Here is a 20,906-nt window from a genome sequence, read left to right as displayed (position 1 = left end):
CAGCTTTCCCAACACCACTTGCTGAAGAGACTGTCTTTTCTCCATTGTATATTCTTGCCCCCTTTGTTGAAGATTAATTGACCGCAGGTGTGTGGGTTTATTTCTGGGCTCTCTATTCTGTTCCATTCATCTTTGTCTGTTATTGTGCCAGTACCACACTGTTTTGATTACTGTAGCTTTGTATTATAGTCTGAATGCTTTGACCTATTCTTGAATACTGAAGTTTGGCCATGGTGAGCTTTAAAAATATAGTGCAGCCCATTCCCTCTGGTCATCTTTCTGCAGAATGTTCAAAACCTGGTCCACACAACAACAGCCTTGCCAAATACCCTGACTGTTCTGAGCCCTGTGTTTCTCAGGACAAGTGGTTTGCTGGTTTCCTGGCTTTCCAAAATATTTTTTAATCAAAAGAAAAAGCCCTGAGTTTAGATTTTTGTCAATTTTCATGACACAAATATTTCCCTTAGGGCCAATTTCAAGCTGCCAACATGAGATCAATTTCCTGAAAATGTAATCATCAGCCAGTAAAAGCTGACTCCAGCACACCACTATGTAACGCAGCAGCACTCACTTTAGGCTTTGCCCAAGAATTCCCACAGAAAGGATTCCTATAAACTCTCAGAAAAGCTGAACACAGGCTATGCCCCAGAGACGTCCTATGAAAGCCTTTATTTAATAATGGCAATATTACTCTTTCCTAATACAGTGAAATTAGTGCTTACTACTCAATTTTTCAAAATTAAACCAAATACATTACACAAAGGTGGTTAATATGTAAGAAAAAAACAAAGAAATGTTTAAAACAAAAGGCAAGATAGTGATTACATCTGGTGGTGAGGGAAGGGTACACAAGTGAGAAGGATCCACACAGGGGCCTTCTAGGGTATTGACGATTTTCCGCTTCTTAAGTCAGATGACATGTATCCAGGTGTTTATTTTATTACTATGCTTATGCTATTTTTAATGTAATATATATTTAATAGTTTAAAATGTTTAAGTAATAATAAAATAGAAAAAAGATAGAAAAATTATGTACTAAAATAAAATACAGTAGAATATTTTTACATAATCTTCAACTGGGAGGGCCTTCTTTAGCAAGACTCCAAACCCCAAATTGAAAAGATTGACAAGTTTGATTACATCAAAATATTAAATTTCTGTACAACAAAAGATAACATAAATGAAGTTAAAAGACAAGTAACAGAGTAGGAAGGAAAATTTTCTATTATGTGAGGAAAGGATTAATACTTAGTATATATGAAAGGTCCCTACAAATCAATGAGAAAAAGATAAATAACCCATCAGAAAATTGAGTAAAGAATATCAACAGACAATTCATAGAAAAAAGGCAAATATTAAACATATAAAAATGTTTGATATCACTAATATTGGGGGAAAAACAAATTAAACAATAATGAAATGCCAATTCTCACCCATCTTGTTGGCAAAGATAAAAAAGATTGATGATACCCAGTGTTGGTGAGGGTGTAGGGAAAGAAAGCCTCTCAAATTCTACTCGTGAGAGTATAAATGAGTACATTCTTCTTAGAGGACAATTTGGTTGTATATCTAACAAAATATTAAATGCATTTTTCAACCCTGCAATTCCTCTTCTAGAGTACTAGTCTTCAGACATACTTTCATAGGTGTACAAAGTACAAATGTAAAAATAAAAAGAAATGCCCATCAATAGGGGACTGATTAAATATATCACAAGATATTGATATAATCGAATATACGCATCTGCTGAAAAAACAAGATTCACTGACACGGAAAGATGCCTCTGGTTTATTGTTACATTAAAAAAAAGCAATATTCAGATCAATATGATTGACTGATATGATTTTATTTATTAAAAAACTATTATGTGTATTTATATATATAAATAAATAACATATATAAAATGTCATATATATGCTTTTTTCTTATATATTGTTATATATTTTATATGCTTATATATTTTTTCTATATGCTTTTTAATAATTTAACTATAATATATAAAAGTATATATAGATATAGATATATATATATGTAAAAGCATAGAAAATATTTTGAAAGAAACTTACTAATCTGTTCATTATGTTACCTCTTGTTGGGTCATGTACCTGGGGAGCAGCTGGAGGAAGACTAACAATTATAACATTTAACTTCTGTATTGTTTGAATCTTTATAAGCATGTATCTGAAGGTTTTTTACACAATTATAATATAAAAATGTTAATGTTTACATAGTTGGTGCAGAAATTTTTACAAAAAATATATTTGATAATGTTTAATTTAGTACAGCTTTGATTGGGACTTCTTTGAAAATAATCCTGATTACTTCTGTCAAAGCAGCTTAGGGATAATATGGGCTCACAAGCATAATAACAAAATGGTATATCTCTGACTTCACTCCCATCAGCTCTGCAGAAGTTAAAAATAACTCTTCTTAAAATTTTCCCAAATATTTCTGGCATTAAGTCCCCAGAGGCTATCTCACATATGCTCTGTAAATGAGTCTGCTTTGCTGCCATGTGGTGCCTGCCATTTTTCTCCAGTAATGATGTCTCCGTTCCTTTCACCAAGAGTGGCTAGTATGCCAACAATGTCCATGAAGGCCACATGAGCTGATGTCTGAGCTGAAGGTGCCAATGCTGTTTAGCAGAGGCACTGAAGGTACCACTGCCAACAGAACTACTGCCTTCAACAATGCCACTGCTAATGTTGCTGCCACCATCACCATCATCTTGATACCACTCTTTCCCTCAACCCCACGTCCTATTTATCTATAAGTCCAATGGATTCAAGTTCTAAAACATATCACCAATATGCCAACTTCCTTCCAAGTCCACTATTAACACCCTGGCCCAAGCTACCACCATATTTACTTGCACTATTGCAAATACCCTAAATGCTCTCCCTGTTTCCATTCTTACACCAATCCGACCCATTTGACAGTAGTAAGAATGATCCTTTAAAATATAAATTAGGTCTTATCATTTCCCTGCTCAAAATCATTCAATGACTATTCATCACACTTAGATTAAAATTCAGAGTCTTTACCACGACTCACTAGATTGTATAATACATGATCTGGCCCCTGACTACTTCTAGAATCTCATCTTTTTTTTTTTTTAAATTTATTTTATTTATTTATTTTTGGCTGAGTCAGGTCTTCATTGCTGCGAACGGGCTTTCTCTAGTTGCAGAGAGCAGGGGCTTCTCTTCGTTGCGGTGCACAGACTTCTCATTACGGTGGCTTCTCTTGTTGCAAAGCTCGGGCTCTAGGCGCGTGGGCTTCAGTACTTGTGGCACACGGGCTCAGTAGTTGTGGCACGCAGGCTCTAGAGCACAGGCTCAGTAGTTGTGGTACACAGGCTTAGTGGCTCCGTGGCATGTGGGATCTTCCCAGACCAGGGCTCGAACCCGTGTCCCCTGCATTGGCAGGCGGATTCTTAACCACTGTGCCACCAGGTAAGTCCTAGAATCTCATCTTGTCCTACTCTCTCCTCAATCAAACCGGCCTCCTTTCTGTTCCTCAAACATGCCAAGCTTCTCCTGCCTTCGGGTCACTACATCTGCTGTTCTCCTTGCCTAGAATATTCATCTCCCAGCATTTCATATGGCTTGCCTCCTCCTTGTCATTCATACCTTACCTTAGATATCTCCTCTGCAGAGAGCAAACTTCCCAGACCTACCAATCCAAATAAAAGCCACTCATTCTCTACCATATGACTTTATTTAATATTCTGCACAGCACTTCTCACTACCTGACGTTGTTTTGTTAGTCCGTTTTCACCAACAAAAGCACTAGAATCCATGATCCAAGAGAGAAAGGACTTTGTCAATCCTGTTTGCACTGTTTCCTTAGTGCCTAGACTGGTGCCTGGCACATAATACAGGCTCTCAATAAAATTTTGCTGAATGAAGGAATCACCATCACCAATACTGCCAGTGTTGTTGCCAATACCAAAGCTGTTAACCCCTTGTGCTCTTACTACCCTACTTAGTTTTAGAGGACACCATTATTTTAGCTTTTACTCTTTTGCAGCTCCTTAGACCTAGTCTCAAGTATGGCAATCCAGGTATGACCACAGGTATGACTCCCTGGGGGCTGAACCCAGGGGCATCTTGATTGATAGAAACATGCTGCACCCAGAACCACTCTTCCCCTGCTGCATTGGTCAGTATTCTTGACTCAACCCTGTGTATCTCTAGGCTCTCATCCTCTGGAGCTGCAGTTCTTGATTTTGGCTGCATAAAGAATTACCTGAGGAAGTTTGATGCCTGGCCAGGTCCCACCCTCAGAGGTTCTGATTAATTGGTCTGAGATGCATCAAGGGTGTTGGGATTTTTTTTAAGCTCCCCAGGTGATTCTGATGTGATAACTGCTGCTTTGGAATAAATTCTTTCACAGGAGCCTCCTTGATTCCTCATATAAATTAGATTCCCGGTAGGTCAATTTCAAGTCCTCTTGAATCTCCCAGAATTACGACGAATGACAACTTTAGGCTCAATCTGACACCCCTGAGGCCCTTGCTGCATGGATATGCTGCCACATACTGATACTGAAATAGTAATACAATAATATTTTGACCAAATCAGGGCTCTGAAGATACATTTCATGATCACATTAACTGAGTTGAGGCACTTTTGAGAAATGTAGTATGTGCTTGTTGTCACTAGAGGGCTGTCAGGTAAGGTAAGCAAAAGAAGAAAAGAGGAAGAAAAACTGTCAAACTTCAGAGAATCCATTTACTCCCACAGTTCCTATCATTTTGATGAGTACAAAGCTAAGTTTTCTATCACTTGCCCTGATCACTTTTCAAATGTCCAGTCCTGTATATTCAAGTGGATCCTAGCGATTTCTTCCTGATTGTCCACCACCTCACATTTAAGTAAACACTAAAATCAAACACATGCCTTCCCAAACTGACTTTTCTTTCTGACTTCTGTTTCTGTGCATGACGTTTTTATTTTCCCAGGCACCTAACAAGAAACTCCACAGTCCCATGCTTCCTCTTCCCATATGTCCCCTCCCTCCATGCTCTACACTGATTTGCCTCCTAAATATTTCTCACATCCATTTCTTCCACTTTATCCCTATTGCCATGGCCTTAGTCCAGACCCATAGGACTTCTCACTTGGATTTTTGTAATAACCTCCGAAAGGGTATCTCTGACCCAGTTTGGGGTTGTCTACTCTTTCCTTAACACTGCCACCAGAATGAGCTTTCAAAACCAAAAAGCTGACCGTGATCATGGCAGTCCCCTGCTTAAAACCCTTCAGTGGCTCTACACATAATAAAGTACAAATATCTCTTTAGGGCTCTTTAAGATCTGGCTCCTGCCTACTTCTCCAAACATATGTTTCACAGCCCCTTCTCTTGCATGCTAAGATCTGATGTCTACAAACTTGCAGTTCCCCCATCTGTGCCTTTGCAAGTGTTATTTCCTCTGTCTACAACGCCCTTCCTCCTCTTTTTAACCTTTTTAAGATACTCATCTCTCAAAATTCAGCTATGGAGTTTCCTTCTTTTTCCAGGCAAAGGTAGCCATTCTGGTGCTGCCTGGGCATCAGGATTTTTCAAAGCTCTCCAGGTGATTCTGATGTGTACCAAGGTTGAGAACCACTGCTGCCATATATCTCTAAAACTACAATATATTTCAATTAGTTTTAGGCATATCTGTCCTCCTTTCTAAACTCTAAGGTCTTTGAGGGAATAAACTATGTCTTATTCAATTTTACAGTCCTAGTACCTGGGGAGAAGAAATGAATGAATGAGTGAATAAACCCTCCCAATGATATAAAAAATACAAGTTTCCACTAATATTTTTGTCATATCATAACCACATGTAAGTCTCTTCTGTAAAAATATGATGGAGCATTACCTTATAGGAACATAAGAATTGTCTTGCTGATTTAGACTAAATATTGTCACCAATAGTGTAAAAGAACATGATTATCCTCATTGACAACTACCTTAACCTGCTCAAAGATACACCTATAGTAATTTTAGCTTCCTGAAATAATTTATTATAAAACCATTTAAAAGTTGTTTATAATTTTAGCTCATCCTATTTTGTGGGGATAAATTTACTATTGGCATGCAGCAGCATTCCAGGGCCTGCTAGGAGACACAGAGTACAATGAAGCCACCTAAAATTTTCTTTTTTAGATGGAACTCGATCCTATGCCCAAGGACTATTTATCCCCACAGCAGCTTCCCTAGATGCCTCCATTACACCATCACATTCTTATCAACAGCTGCTTAGCTAAAAAGTCCTGAGGACAGCTCACCCAGCCCAGCCCAAAAGACTTGAAGATATTTCTGGGATTAGAAGAGAGAGAGTTGAGAGACCATGGAAATAGGGGACAGCTGCTGTTGTCATTCCACAACAAAGAAGACACCAGACAACTTGGGCCTTCGTCCTAGGTAGGAGTGCCTAACCACAGTTTGGAGGTTTCTGGCCCATGAGGAAATACGAAGGCCTAACCTGAGTTGGGTCTGGGACATGCATTCTTCTAACCTGCACCCTGCTTTGGCAGGGGTGTCCTGTCAAAGACTCTCTCAACTCCTTTCACGTCATTTATCTAGACACACACAGGGTATTTAAGGGCCAGAACCATTACTCTTATCCAAAAGAATAGGGACCTGAACAGGCCATGGACTGGCAGCAAGAAAGTACCTTTGTACATAGGTAGTCAGATCAAGAAAACCAGGGTTCGAAATTAGTTGGAGCACATATTAACAAACTCTCATGTAGGAGCATAGTCTAAAGCTACAGGCAGCCAGGAGGCTGGTTGTCGCCTCAGCTCTAGTCTAAGGAGGACTGTTCAACGATAAAAATGGCAAACATTCTTCCTATTTTCAGGACTTAAAGGGTGAGCATCTTGTCCTTTAACTGAAAGCTCGATTAGCATTGCAGATGGGATGAAATGCACCTGGACACCCTCTAGCTGGGCTCCTCGTTTTTTCGCTACTGACCAGCTCCCTTGGTCTATTCCAGACACGAGTAAACTTAAAGCGCTGAGAGGAAAATTTGGAGAAAAGCTATTTACATTTGTGGTAATGGCAAAGTATTGCTCAACTTCGCAAAGGTTGAACCACTAAGTAGGGTCCTTGCAGTATTCACTGCTAACATTCGCTATAACACAGAGGAGTGACAACAGTCACTAAACCCCGAACTTGAAGTCTATTTTTTCTAATTAGTTTTCCCTACTTCCACCTTCCAGACCCAGATTACAATATAAGCTTTAATTTCCTTTTTGGTCTTTAGAGGCATAAAGTCCTTTGTTATCTGGCTTTCAACAGACATGGGTTTTGGCTTCAGCTTGAAATGGCATTAACTTCCTGACCACCTCTCATCACCCACTTGGTTAGTTTCCCTCTGGCTGCTCCCAGGATGTCCTGTTTCTATCGCTTCCTCCCTGCTTGCGACAGAGGCCCTGCTCCCACGCTGTTCCTGGTCCCTGCCCCCAGGATTATAGCATCCTGAGTGGTCTGCCATTTGTCTCTATTGCCTCTCTCCAGACTCTCCCTGTACTTTCCGGTCTCCATCATATATTCCACACCCAGTGCCCTTGAGCTTCTTTCCGTCCCTGACTCTGATCATCCCACGTTTTCTGTCTCTTCTCTTTTTTTCCAAAGAAACACTTTTGGATTTGGGATTTCTTTTTCACAAGTTTACCCCTAGGTATCACCCACCCACTATGTAGGGCTCCATTTCCTTACCTCCCTGTAGTTCAATCTTTCCCCCATTCAGGCTTGAACAATACACATCTTCAAAAGTACCCCCCAACACACACACACACTAATTGCCATTAAACATTTACATATACTTAAGATTCTTACATTTAGATTTTACGAGTCCCACTTTTAGACCTCCTCTTCCCAATTCCACAGTCACTTTGAAGAAGGAAGGCATTTTTTTCTATAGATGTCTCTGAGTATTTATGGCTGGAATCCTCAATCTGATGGCCAAATGGCAGCATGAAAATATAATGTGAAACTCCCTCAAGTAAACCTTGCTTAAAGTGTTATCTAAAGACCACCTGCATCACAGTCACTTGGGGGAAGCTTCTCAAAATGCTAATTTTAGGGGCTTCCTAGAAATAAGAATTCAATAGGTCTAGGGTGAAGTTCTAGAATCTGTATTTTAACCAGCTCCCTAGAAGAGTGTATAGTTTGAAAATCACTGCAGTAAGACATGCTGCTTACATAGCTTTCCTAACTTTAGGTGTTAGGATCTTGACTGTGGTCATCAGATTATACATCCATAACAGTATGTGGAGACTTCTTTAACTTGGGACTTTATGAAGACAGCAAAAATAACTGAACCTGAACTGAACTCTAATAACAAGAACCATATACCTACTCATAAACACACACACACACACACACACACACACACACACACACACTGCTTATTTACCTACTGCATATATTTAGATAAAACCAACTATAAGGTCTATGGTGGGTTTTGTTATCAATCTCCATATCCTCCTTTCTAAGGAAGTGACCTGTGTACATTTTCCTTCCAGGATCTGAGGATCACCATCTGTCTGCCAAGTTGTTAGTATCCCGTGCTGACTGAGATGGGAGATCCAATTCCTGCTTCACAGTGCTTATTAGGAATCCCATGCACTTGCTCTAAGTATTGAGAATTAAATGATTTATATGTTAAGCTTTACATCCTTCCAATATGTTCTGCAAACAGGTGACTACCTATTGTACTAGTTAATTGGAATTGTTTCAAAAGAGAGCCAGCAGGGAGGGAAGGGAATATATGAAAATCAACTGAGGAGCTTTTTCAAGTGACATGTGCCCTCTGTCCAGGATGCCTGAGATTTTTGGCAAGATTCATGCTTGTGGATGGGGTAGGAAATTCAGGTTGAGAATTACACTCTGACCAGCATTCTGCATCTATGTTCTCTGGAACAGGTGGAGTCTCTTATTTTTTTAAATCAGCATTTTTCAAGGTGAGAGGTGCATTTTAAATATATTTTGCTGGGAAAAGCCACTCGTGCTTTTGAATCTAAGCTGAAAAAAATTCTCCTGTTTCTCTCACGACACAAGTCCATAACACAACTCTTCCTCTATACACCATAAACATCCTCCACAACCATTCCAACCCTTACTCCTGGGGCAGCATCAGCTCAGGGTATTACTACCTAATCACTTCTTGCCTTCTATCCATTGATCTAAAGAATGACTTTTACATTTACAATGGGCATCCTCAGAGATTGACAGTATCTACAGTCTTTCCCAGGGCTGGTATGAGATACGGCTTAGATTTTGAGTTTCCCACATATGGTATATGACCAGAGGGAATGTGTTTCTGTCACTAGCTTCATTGACCTTCATCCCTCAACCAAAATGATGGACATCGAATAGCTGTCCACTAACCAATGTATACCCAAAGGAGGAAGACTTAGATTCCACTCAAAAAAATCATTGACCCCTCCTTAGACAAAAAAGTTATGGCTCCTCAGTAAGAAAGTAGCTCAGTTTCAAATAAATTGAATCTCCACATGTCCTAGGCAGACCAGATATCTTTATGCTATTATGGAAAGAAAGGATGCTCACCTTCTACCCAAACAGTGCTTGACCTACTTTCTGCAGTTCTCTAGGCCAGAAAGTGTCTGCTTCAGGACCTGCTGCTGGTAGAAGTAGTTATATCACACTACCTGATCCAGGACCTCAAACGTTCTTAGTTTTTCAAAGACACGATAAATCCAGTAAAACATATCCACCACAACAACTATGTAATGGCCTAATCAATATAAACCTAAAGGCAGAGCTTCTGTGTAATCAGTTTTACTTTTTGCCAAAAAGACTGCCTCCATGATAATTGTACACATCTTAATCCACCTAGCCAAACATCTTTCTGTGGAATAGAACTGAATTGAGGGATATTCACAGAAAGATAGACAAGATAAAAAGGCAGAGAGCTATCTACCAGATGAAGGAACAAGATAAAACCCCAGAAAAACAACTAAATGAAGTGGACATAGGCAACCTTCCAGAAAAAGGATTCAGAATAATGATAGTGAAGATGACCCAGGACCTCGGAAAAAGAATGGAGGCAAAGATCGAGAAGATGCAAGAAATGTTTAACAAAGACCTAGAAGAATTAAAGAACAAACAGAGATGAGCAATACAATAACTGAAATGAAAACTGCACTAGAAGGAATCAATAGCAGAATAACTGAGGCAGAAGAACGGATAAGTGACCTGGAACACAGAATGGTGGAGTTCACTGCTGAAGAACAGAATAAAGAAAAAAGAATGAAAAGAAATGAAGACAGCCTAAGAGACCTCTGGGACAACATTAAACGCAACAACGTTCTCATTATAGGGTTCCCAGAAGGAGAAGAGAGAGAGAAAGGACCCGAGAAAATATTTGAAGAGATTATAGTTGAACACTTCCCTAACATGGGACAGGAAATAGCCACCCAAGTCCAGGAAGCACAGAGAGTCCCAGGCAGGATAAACCGAAGGAGAAACACACTGAGACACATAGTAATCAAATAGACAAAAACTAAAGACAAAGAAAAATTATCGAAAGCAGCAAGGGAAGAATGACAAATAACATACAAGGGAACTCCCATAAGGTTAACAGCTGATTTCTCAGCAGAAATTCTACAAGCCAGAAGGGAGTGGCATGATATATTTAAAGTGATGAAAGGGAAGAACCTATAACCAAGATTACTCAACCTGGCAAGGATCTCATTCAGATTCGATGGAGAAATCAAAAGCTTTACAGATAAGCAAAAGCTAAGAGAATTCAGCACCACCAAACCAGCTCTACAACAAATGCTAAAGGAACTTCTCTAAGTGGGGAACACAAGAGAAGAAAAGGACCTACAAAAACAAACCCATAACAATTAAGAAAATGGTAATAGGAACATACATATCGATAATCACGTTAAACGTGAATGGATTAAAATGCTCCAACCAAAAGACACAGGCTCACTGAATGGATACAGAAATAAGACCCATAAATATGCTGTCTACAAGAGACCCACTTCAGACCTAGGGACACATACAGACTGAAAGTGAGGGGATGGAAAAAGATATTCCATGCAAATGGAAATCAAAAGGAAGTTGGAGCAGCAATTCTCATATCAGACGAAACAGATTTTAAAACAAATACTATTACAAGAGAAAAAGAAGGACATTACATAATGATCAAGGGATCAATCCAAGAAGACGATATAACAATTATAAATATATATGCACTCAACATAGGAGCACCTCAATACATAAGCCAACTGCTAACAGCTATAAAAGAGGAAATTGACAGTAACACAATAATAGTGGGGGACTGTAACACCTCACTTACAACAATGGTCAGATCATCCAAACACAAAATTAATAAGGAAACAGAAGCTTTAAATGACACAACAGACCAGATAGATTTAATTGATAGTTATAGGACATTCCATCCAAAAACAGCAGATTACACTTTCTTCTCAAGGGCACATAAAACATTCGCCAGAAGAGATGACATCTTGGGTCACAAATCAAGCCTCAGTAAATTTAAGAAAATTGAAATCATATCAAGCATCTTTTCTGACCACAACGATATGAGATTAGAAATCAATTACAGGGAAAAAAACGTAAAAACACAAACACATTGAGGCTCAACAATACGTTACTAAATAACCAAGAGATAACTGAAGAAATCCAAGAGGAAATCAAAAAATACCTAGAGACAAATAACAACAAAAACACGACAACCCAAAATCTATGGGATGCAGCAAAAGCAGTTCTAAGAGGGTGGTTTATAGTAATACAAGCCTACCTCAAGAAACAAGAAACTTCTCAAATAAACAATCTAACCTTACACCTAAACAAACTAGAGAAAGAAGAACAAACAAAACCCAAAGTTAGTAGAAGGAAAGAAATCATAAAAATCAAAGCAGAAATAAATGAAATAGAAACAAAGAAAACAACAGCAAAGATCAATAAAACTAGAAGCTGGTTCTTTGAGAAGATAAACAAAACTGATAAACCATTAGCCAGACTCACCAAGAAAAAGAGGGAGAGGACTCAAAAATCAATAAAATTAGAAATGAAAAAGGAGAACTTACAATGGACACCGCAGAAATACAAAGGATCATGAGACATTACTACAAGCAACTCTATGCCAATAAAATGGACAACCTGGAAGAAATGGACAAATTCTTAGAAAGGTATAACCTTCCAAGACTGAACCAGGAAGAAGTAGAAAATATGAACAGACCAATCACAAGTAATGAAATTGAAACTGTGATTAAAAACCTTCCAACAAACAAAAGTCCAGGACCAGATGGTTTACAGGTGAATTCTATCAAACATTTAGAGAAGAGCTAACATCCATCCTTCTCAAACTCTTCCAAACAACTGCAGAGGAAGGAACACTCCCAAACTCATTCTATGAGGCCACCATCACCCTGATAACAAAATCAGTCAAAGGTACTACAAAAAAGAAAATTACAGACCAATATCACTGATGAATATAGACGCAAAACTCCTCAACAAAATACTAGCAAACAGAATCCAACAACACATTAAAAGCATCATACACCATGATCAAGTGGGATTTATCCCAGGGATGCAAGGATTCTTCAATATACGCAAATTAATCAATGTGATATACCATATTAACAAATTGAAGGATAAAAACCATATGATCATCCCAATAGATGCAGAAAAAGCTTTTGACAAAATTCAACACCCAATTATGATAAAAACTCTCCAGAAAGTGGGCATAGAGGGAACCTACCTCAGCATAATAAAGGCCATATATGACAAACCCACAGCAAACATCATTTTCAATGGTGAAAACTGAAAGCATTTCCTCTAATATCAGGATCAAGACAAGGATGTCCACTGTTGCCACTATTATTGCACATAGTTTTGGAAGTCCTAGCTACAGCAATCAGAGAAGAAACAGAAATAAAAGGAATACAAATTGGAAAAGAAAAAGTAAAACTGTCACTGTTTGCAGATGACATGATACTATACATAGAGAATCCTAAACATGCCACCAGAAAACTACTAGAGCTAATCAATGAATCTGGTAAAGTTGCAGGATACAAAATTAATGTACAGAAAGAAATCTCTTGCATTCCTATAAACTAATGATGAAACATCTGAAAGAGAAATTAAGGAAACACTCCCATTTACCACTGCAACAAAAAGAATAAAATACCTAGGAATAAACCTACCTGAGGAGTCAAAAGATCTATATGCAGAAAACTATAAGACACTGATGAAAGAAATTAAAGATGATACAAATGGATGGAGAGATATACCATGTTCTTGGATTGGAAGAATCAATATTGTGAAAATGGCTATACTACCCAAAGCAATCTACAGATTCAATGCAATCCCTATCAAATTACCAATGGCATTTTTTACAGAACTAGAACAAAAAAATCTTAAAATCTGTATGGAGACACAAAAGACCCCGAAGAGCCAAAGCAGTCTTGAGGGAAAAAAATGGAGCTAGAGGAATCAGATTCCCTGACTTCAGACTATACTACAAAACTATAGTAATCAAGAAAATATGGTACTGGCACAAAAACAGAAATACAGATCAATGGAACAGGATAGAAAGCCCAGAGATAAACCCACGCACCTATGGTCAACTAATGTATGACAAAGGAGGCAAGGATATACAATGGAGAAAAGACAGTATCTGCAATAAGTGGTGCTGGGAAAACTGGACAGCTACATGTAAAAGAATGAAATTAGAACACTCCCTAACACCACACACAAAAATAAACTCAAAATGGATTAGAGACCTAAATGTAAGACAGGACACTATAAAACTCTTAGAGGAAAACATAGGAAGAACATTCTTTGACATAAATCACAGCAAGATCTTTCTTGACCCACCTCCTAGAGTAATGGAAATAAAAACAAAAATAAACAAATGGGACCTAATGAAACTTAAAAGCTTTTGCAAAGCAAAGGAAACTACAAACAAGACGATAAGACAACCCTCAGAATGGGAGAAAATATTTGCAAACGAAGCAACGGACAAAGGATTCATCTCCAAAATATATAAACAGCTCATGCGGCTCAATATTAAAAAAACAAACAACCCAATCCAAAAATGGGCAGAAGACCTAAATAGACATTTCTCCAAAGAAGACATACAGATGACCAAGAAGCACTTGAAAAGCTGCTCAACATCACTAATTATTAGAGAAATGCAAATCAAAACTACAATGAGGTATCACCTCACACCAGTTAGAATGGACATCATCAGAAAATCTACAAACAACAAATGCTGGAGAGGGTGTGGAGAAAAGGGAACCCTCTTGCACTGTTGGTGCAAATGTAAATTGATACAGCCACTGTGGAGAACAGTATGCAGGTTCCTTAAAAAACTAAAAATAGAATTACCATACAACCCAGCAATCCCAGTACTGGGCATATACCCAGCGAAAACCATAATTCAAAAAGGCAGATGCACCCCGATGTTCACTGCAGCACTATTTACAATAGCCAGGTCATGGAAGCAACCTAAATGCCCATCGACAGATGAATGGATAAAGAAGAGTGGTACATATATACAATGAAATATTACTTAGCCATAAAAAGGAACGAAACTGGGTCATTTGTAGAGACGTGGACGGATCTAGAGACTGTCATACAGAGTGAAGTAAGTCAGAAAGAGAAAAACAAATATAGTATATTAACACATGTATGTGGAACCAAGAAAAATGGTACAGATGAACTGGTTTGCAGGGCAGAAATAGAGACACAGATGTAGAGAACAAACGTATGGACACCAAGGAGGGAAAGTGGTGGGGGGTGGGGGTGGGGGTGGGATGAATTGGGAGACTGGGATTGATATGTATACACTAATATGTATAAAATGGATAACTAATAAGAACCTGCATATAAAAATAAATAAAATAAAATTCAAAAATTCAAAAAAATTAAAAGAAATAAAAAGTAGATTAAAATTTTTTTAAAAAAGAATTGAATTGAGGAAATATGGCAGAAGAGATAGCCAAAGAAATACCTCCAGTTTAGTACATCTTAAAATGATAGGCAGATAGATAGATAGGTATGATAGAATATATCCTTTTAAATGCAGGGCTGATAGTTGAGATAGTGGGAAAATAAGAGCCAGTAAGGACATGTCAGCAGTAATGCAGAATAAAGAGGAAGCTCTGGAGGTGGCAACTACCTTTGGATAGCTACTGGTTCCTAATAACCCTATAGTTCAAAAAATCCTAGTAGTTTTAATGGGCTAGTCGAGTGCAAGGGACCAAAAAGACAAATCCTGGGGCCCAGGCAAGGTTAGAAGTTAGATCAGGCACACACCATCCCTTTCTTTCTCTGCTTAAAGTCAGACCCCCAAAGGGTGATGCTCTTCATGGATGAATGGGGGCAAAACTACCACCCAGAGGCAGATGGTAGAGATAGGTGCTTGTCCTGGTTTTGGCTCTGCGTAGAAGAGAGAGAGAGAGAGAGAGAGAGAAATTTCCTTTAGACATCATAACCCCAGGCAGGTCTGGGCCCAGAAATCACATTACCTCTATGGCCAAAACACCTCATACCAGAAATTTAGCTTAAAATAGTCCTGGACTGGCAGTATTCCCAGGTGAGTAGTAGGAGCAACTCTCCCCTAGAAGTGTTCACTTTAAACCCAGGTTTCAATCTTCAGAGAGAAAGTTCCAATGAAATGTGTGCTCACAAATAAATACCAAAATACACACAAGGGAAAATATGAAAGACAGGTGAAGACATATGGAGGATATAATGAGACGGATCGACATGCATCTAGTGGAAGTTCTAGAAGGAAATATCAAAGAGAATAAGAGAGAATGGCTATGAATTTTCCACAGTTAGCGAAATACAAATCCTCAGATTCAGGCCACATTTAGCGAGCTTGCTCACTTTGTCTACTAAATTATTAGGCAAATATCAACGTTTCATTTGCCCACATGAGAATCCTGGATTGACCACAATCAGGGTGTCCATTCGTGTCATCTTCAAAAAGAGCAAAGGGCAATGAGCACAGTTGCTTGAATAAACCTTATGGTCTTTTTCAGAATACTAGACATGCGATTCTGTATAATCAACACAGACATTTCCTTCAGAGTCTGAAGTGGTATCTGATAGGTGAGCTCTATTAATTCTAACTCCTAGCTTGACCATTCTGCAATCTCCAAAAGGAAAAACAGAGAGAAAAGTATGCATTTTGATGCAGTATACTGGGAAAAGTGTGCATTTAAGGGCCAGGTACACCTAAGTTCAAATTCTGACCCTGCTACTGTGCTTCAGGTCCCTACGTATAAAAATTTTTTAATAAACACAGTGGGGGAAGGTTTGAGAACTGAATGACTGAGATAACATGTAAAAAGCCAGCCAGATCACTGGTACAGCACAAGTGATTATTCCCTTTTCATCTCCCCATCCCTCTTCTTAGGTCATGACTTTCAGACTTTTGTCCAAGACTGAGGTCAGGTCCCTGATTAGTTTTTAAACAAATTGTCTACTTTTGACAAAATGGCCCTTTTAGGTATAAAACTTTGTTAAAATTTTGAAAAACTAAAATTATGTCTACTATTTCTCAACTTCAAGATGTATATGGTCAAGCTGGGTCTAAAGATTGAAGAGATACTGACCAACGAGAATGGCCAGCCAGTGTGACCCAGATGGAGAGGATGACTGAAGTAGGAGAAAATATTTGGCATGACAAGCTAGATTTCAAGTCCATAACTTAGTACTAGCCAGGGAACATTGGAAGACTGTGGTCAAGGCAAGCTGGAGAAGGCTGGTGACCAGAAGTTTAGGCTTCAAAGATGAGGAACATAGGCAAAAGCCATAAATGAAAAGCTAGGCATTTAGTTATTCAGGGTGACCTGGATTACATGTGTCAGATGCCAGGCACAGAGTACTGAAGCTACAAGTCAGAGCTCAAATTAAGAGTTTAGGTGACAGGGATGAAAAGCCCAGCCCAGAAGGACTGTTATACCACTGTTAACCCACTACTAGTACAATGCCTAGCATATAGCAAGCCCTCTGTTGAATGAATGAAAGAATGAATGAATGATCAAGCAACCACTGTGAAGCCATATAAAAATACTGGAAGGTCAGTAGTAAGATTAACAGTGAAACTAAGTCTAAATTCTAAAGGCAGGCAGGTTCACTCAATGGTTAAAGACCACAGAAGCAAGGGAACCAGAGAGTCCCTAACATCACACGGGTAGCAGGATTGCTGCGGTTCTGGAGAATATTTTGCAAACGGGGTTGAATTTTGGGTGTACTGTGTGTGAGTGTATGTGAAGCAAGATACTTCTTTCATATCTTAAATGCATGTTAGGTAATTTTTTCTGATCTCACTGTTTTTTCTTCTGTTATATTACACCTTAATGTTCACTCCCAGTGTTACATTTATTCCCAAGTGCACTCAAGGACTTCAGAAAGCAAACAGCACCTGCTGATGTATCACACTTGTTTTGCCGTGACCTACCTAGATTCATGGTTCTTAACTAGCAGAGGGAAGATAAGGATATGTACCCCTGGAGTCGTTTTCTATTGTTTCATAACAAATTACCAATTTGTTAGTGGCCTAAAAAAGTGGCCTAAAAAAATACGAATTTGTTAGCTCACAGTTCTGTAAATCAGAAGGCTGGGTAGTGTGGCTGAGCTCTCTGCTCAGGGTCTAACAAGGCTGAAATCAAGATGTCAGCTAGGCTGCTTTCTCGTATGGAGCTTGGGATCCTCTTCCCACCCCATTCAGGTTGTCGGCAGAACGCAGATCCCTGTAGCCAGAACACTGAGGTCCCCCTTTCCTTACTATCAGCAGGGAGCTACTCTTGGTTCCTAGAGGCCACATTCCACACCCCTTGGCCACAAAGGCAGTATACAGCATAGATGTTTGCTTTCTTCTTTTTAGATGTTTGCTTTCTTTTTTTTTAGATGTTTGCTTTCTTCCAAGCCTGCCAGAGTGTATTTCTCTGACTTCCTTTTCCCACCAGTCAGAGAAAATTCTGCTTTTAAAGGGCTCATGTGATTAGGTCAGATCCACAGGTATAATCTCGCTATCTTAAAGACAACTGATTTGGGACTTTAATTACATCTGCAAAATCCCTTCATAGCAGCACCTAGATTAGCATTGAATTGAATAACTGGGAGAAGATGTGTGTATAGAAGAAGCTAGGAAATCTTAAGGGTCTATCTTAAAATTCTGCCTACCATAAACACCAATGTTGAGATGTTCCTATTTAGATAAATACCATAAAAAGTGGGAAAAAAAGAAATATCAACCAATTGCTTTAATTCTTTTGTTGTAATATTATTATTTCAGACACTTCACTCATTAACATGGCTCATTTGCTATAAGTTAGTCAAACTAGAGGAAACTCTGGGAAGATAACAAAAATAAAATAAAATAGAATAAAATAAAATAAGTGTGACCTTGGGCTTAAATCTTCACCACTAAATGCTAGCTGTAAAACTCTGGGTAAGTTACTTAACTCTTCTAAACTTCAGTTTCCCTACCTACAAAATGGGGATAATAGTAGTATATTCCTCATATAGTGCATGATGGATTAAGTGAAATAATATGTGCAAAGCACTTAATACAGTATCTAGCACTAATTTAAAGATAGCAATTATTATTTTATCATTGAATGACATAAGACATGTAAAACTGTCTCAGAAAGCATAAAGAGTGATTCTGATGTAACATATTATCACTAGGTACACATAGAGGGCACACCATTAAACAGGTATCCTGTACATAAGGTGAATATGTTTACTATGTACACATATTATCACATACTTATTTAATGTACCACTTTAATTGTGCAGCTCAAATTCCCACTTATCTTTGTCTCTGAACACATTCAGCATAAACAAATCAGCATACAGTTGACCCTTGAACAACACGGATTTGAACTGTGCAGGTGCACTTATATGTGGATCTTTTTCAATAAATACATACTACAGTACTACGTGAACCGAGGTTGGCTGGATCCGAAGATGCGTAACCACAGATACGGAGGGCCAACTGTAAAGTTATAAGTGGATTTTTTGACCTCTAACCCCCACATTGTTCAAGGGTCAACTGTATGCTCCCAAGATGAAGAACATAAAGAGGACTGATAATCATCTTTAAATAGATTAAAGGTTTTGTATGGATTTAGTAGCCAGAATTATAACCAGTGGAAGGAAAATACAGAAATGCAGATTTGGGCTAAATACAATGAAGAGATTCGTTAACATTTATCAAAAAAATGGACTGGGTAAATAGTAAGTTCCATGTCCCTGAGTGACCACTTATCGGGGAAGTTTGTAAAAAGAATTCATGCATTAGATATGAGGCTTACACTAGTGACCTTTAAAGTCCCTTCCAATTGTAACAGCACGCACACATGCATTAGCCTGATTGATATTTCTATATAAATGTTTGCCACTAGATTGTTTCACCAATTAAAAAATACATATGTATATATGTATATATATGTATGTATGTATATATTCCTTTTCTTCCCTGAAAGAAAAATAAAAGATCTCTTCCTCAGATTTTGACCTGGAGTGAAATTTTAAAGCATAAGTTTCATATGTCTTAGTTTTTCTCTCTTTAGATCAGGCCACATATACTGCTTATTGTTTTGAAAAACAAAATTATGCTTAGTCCATATTATTTACAAGTGAACCTCTAATATTATACTTTGCTTCTAGAAGCTCCATATCAGTGCACCACTTCACAGTTGCTTTGGAAATTACCGTTACCATTCTCTTTGTGTGTCAGGCCTGCAGTGCAGAAAATATGACTATTTTTTCCAAGTTCATTTTCTCAGTGGCCCTTATTAAACTGTTCCAAAAGCTAAGTGTGACACCTGTAATAGGCCCAGGACTCACAGTCATGCACTATATTGGGAATGAATCTCAGATCTTCATTTTGTGTGTAAGTCTACCTTGTATATGATTGCTTATATATTTTCTTTCAACATTTTCCCCTTGTTTACAAAGTAATACATATTCACCGTAGAAAACTGAGTCATTATATAAAGGTACAAATAACCAAAACTTTCATTATTATTTTAATCAGCAACCAAAGACAATCACCATCAAGCATTTATGAATATTCTTCCAGAATTCCCTATGCTTATATACACATATAGATACACAGATAAATAATCTTACATAACTGGGATTATTCCTCATGCAGTTATTTCATGACATCTGTTTTCATTTTAATGCATCATGAGCTCCTGTCATGTCAATGAATAAAGAGACTTACCCCTTAACTGCTGGTGGTTAGCACGTTGTTCCTGTCTGCTAGTAACCCTTTCTTGAAAAAAACATCCATTGCATACTCCATGTGGTCCGTGAGGAAGATGATCACAGTAGTCTCTCCCCACATGGTGTGTGGCAGGGAATCAGTTGACCCAGAGAGGTTTCCTAAGACCAATCAACATAGACCCTGAGATTTAATATATCAACACCAAGAGAAAGTTTTACTTCCTTTGGGATTGAGAATTATTAAGACATTATAAACTGAAGTTGCCTGCAGCCATCTTTGCTGAGTACAAAAAGGAAGCTGTCTGTGATAGGAAAATTGAAGCCAAAGCACAAAAACAAGCAGAGATAAGCAAAGAAGAGAGGCAGACAGAAAGAGAAAGTTTTGATATATCTTAGACCCTAGATCCAGCCATGCCTAAAGCTACTTCATCTGGACTATAGTCTGTGCTGCTATAAGACAACATATGGGGACTTCCCTGGTGGCACAGTGGTTAAGAATCTGCCTGCCAATGTGGGGGACACGGGTTCGAGCTCTGGTCAGGAAGATCCCACACGCCGCAGAGCAACTAAGCCTGTGCGCCACAAGTACTAAGCCCATGCGCCACAACTACTAAGACTGCGTGCCTAGAGCCCATGCTCCGTAACAAGAGAAGCCA

General features: G+C 38.5%; 1 long non-coding RNA gene across 1 annotated transcript in view; it reads right to left on the bottom strand.

Moving 5' to 3' along the window:
• Nucleotides 1–20,906, bottom strand: part of LOC111169039 (uncharacterized) — a 40,695-nt gene that overhangs the window by 17,050 nt on the left and 2,739 nt on the right. The window contains exon 2 of the long non-coding RNA XR_002643136.2: nt 20,249–20,409. This is a non-coding gene — a long non-coding RNA (uncharacterized LOC111169039). The remainder of the gene's footprint in view (nt 1–20,248; nt 20,410–20,906) is intronic.

This window comes from Delphinapterus leucas, chromosome X (genome assembly GCF_059928025.1).
Source record: "Delphinapterus leucas isolate spDelLeu-1000000601 "Yukka" chromosome X, BTC_Dleu_Yukka2, whole genome shotgun sequence".
In the NCBI taxonomy this organism is placed as follows: domain Eukaryota; kingdom Metazoa; phylum Chordata; class Mammalia; order Artiodactyla; family Monodontidae; genus Delphinapterus; species Delphinapterus leucas.
This window is presented reverse-complemented; position numbering and strand designations above follow the sequence as displayed.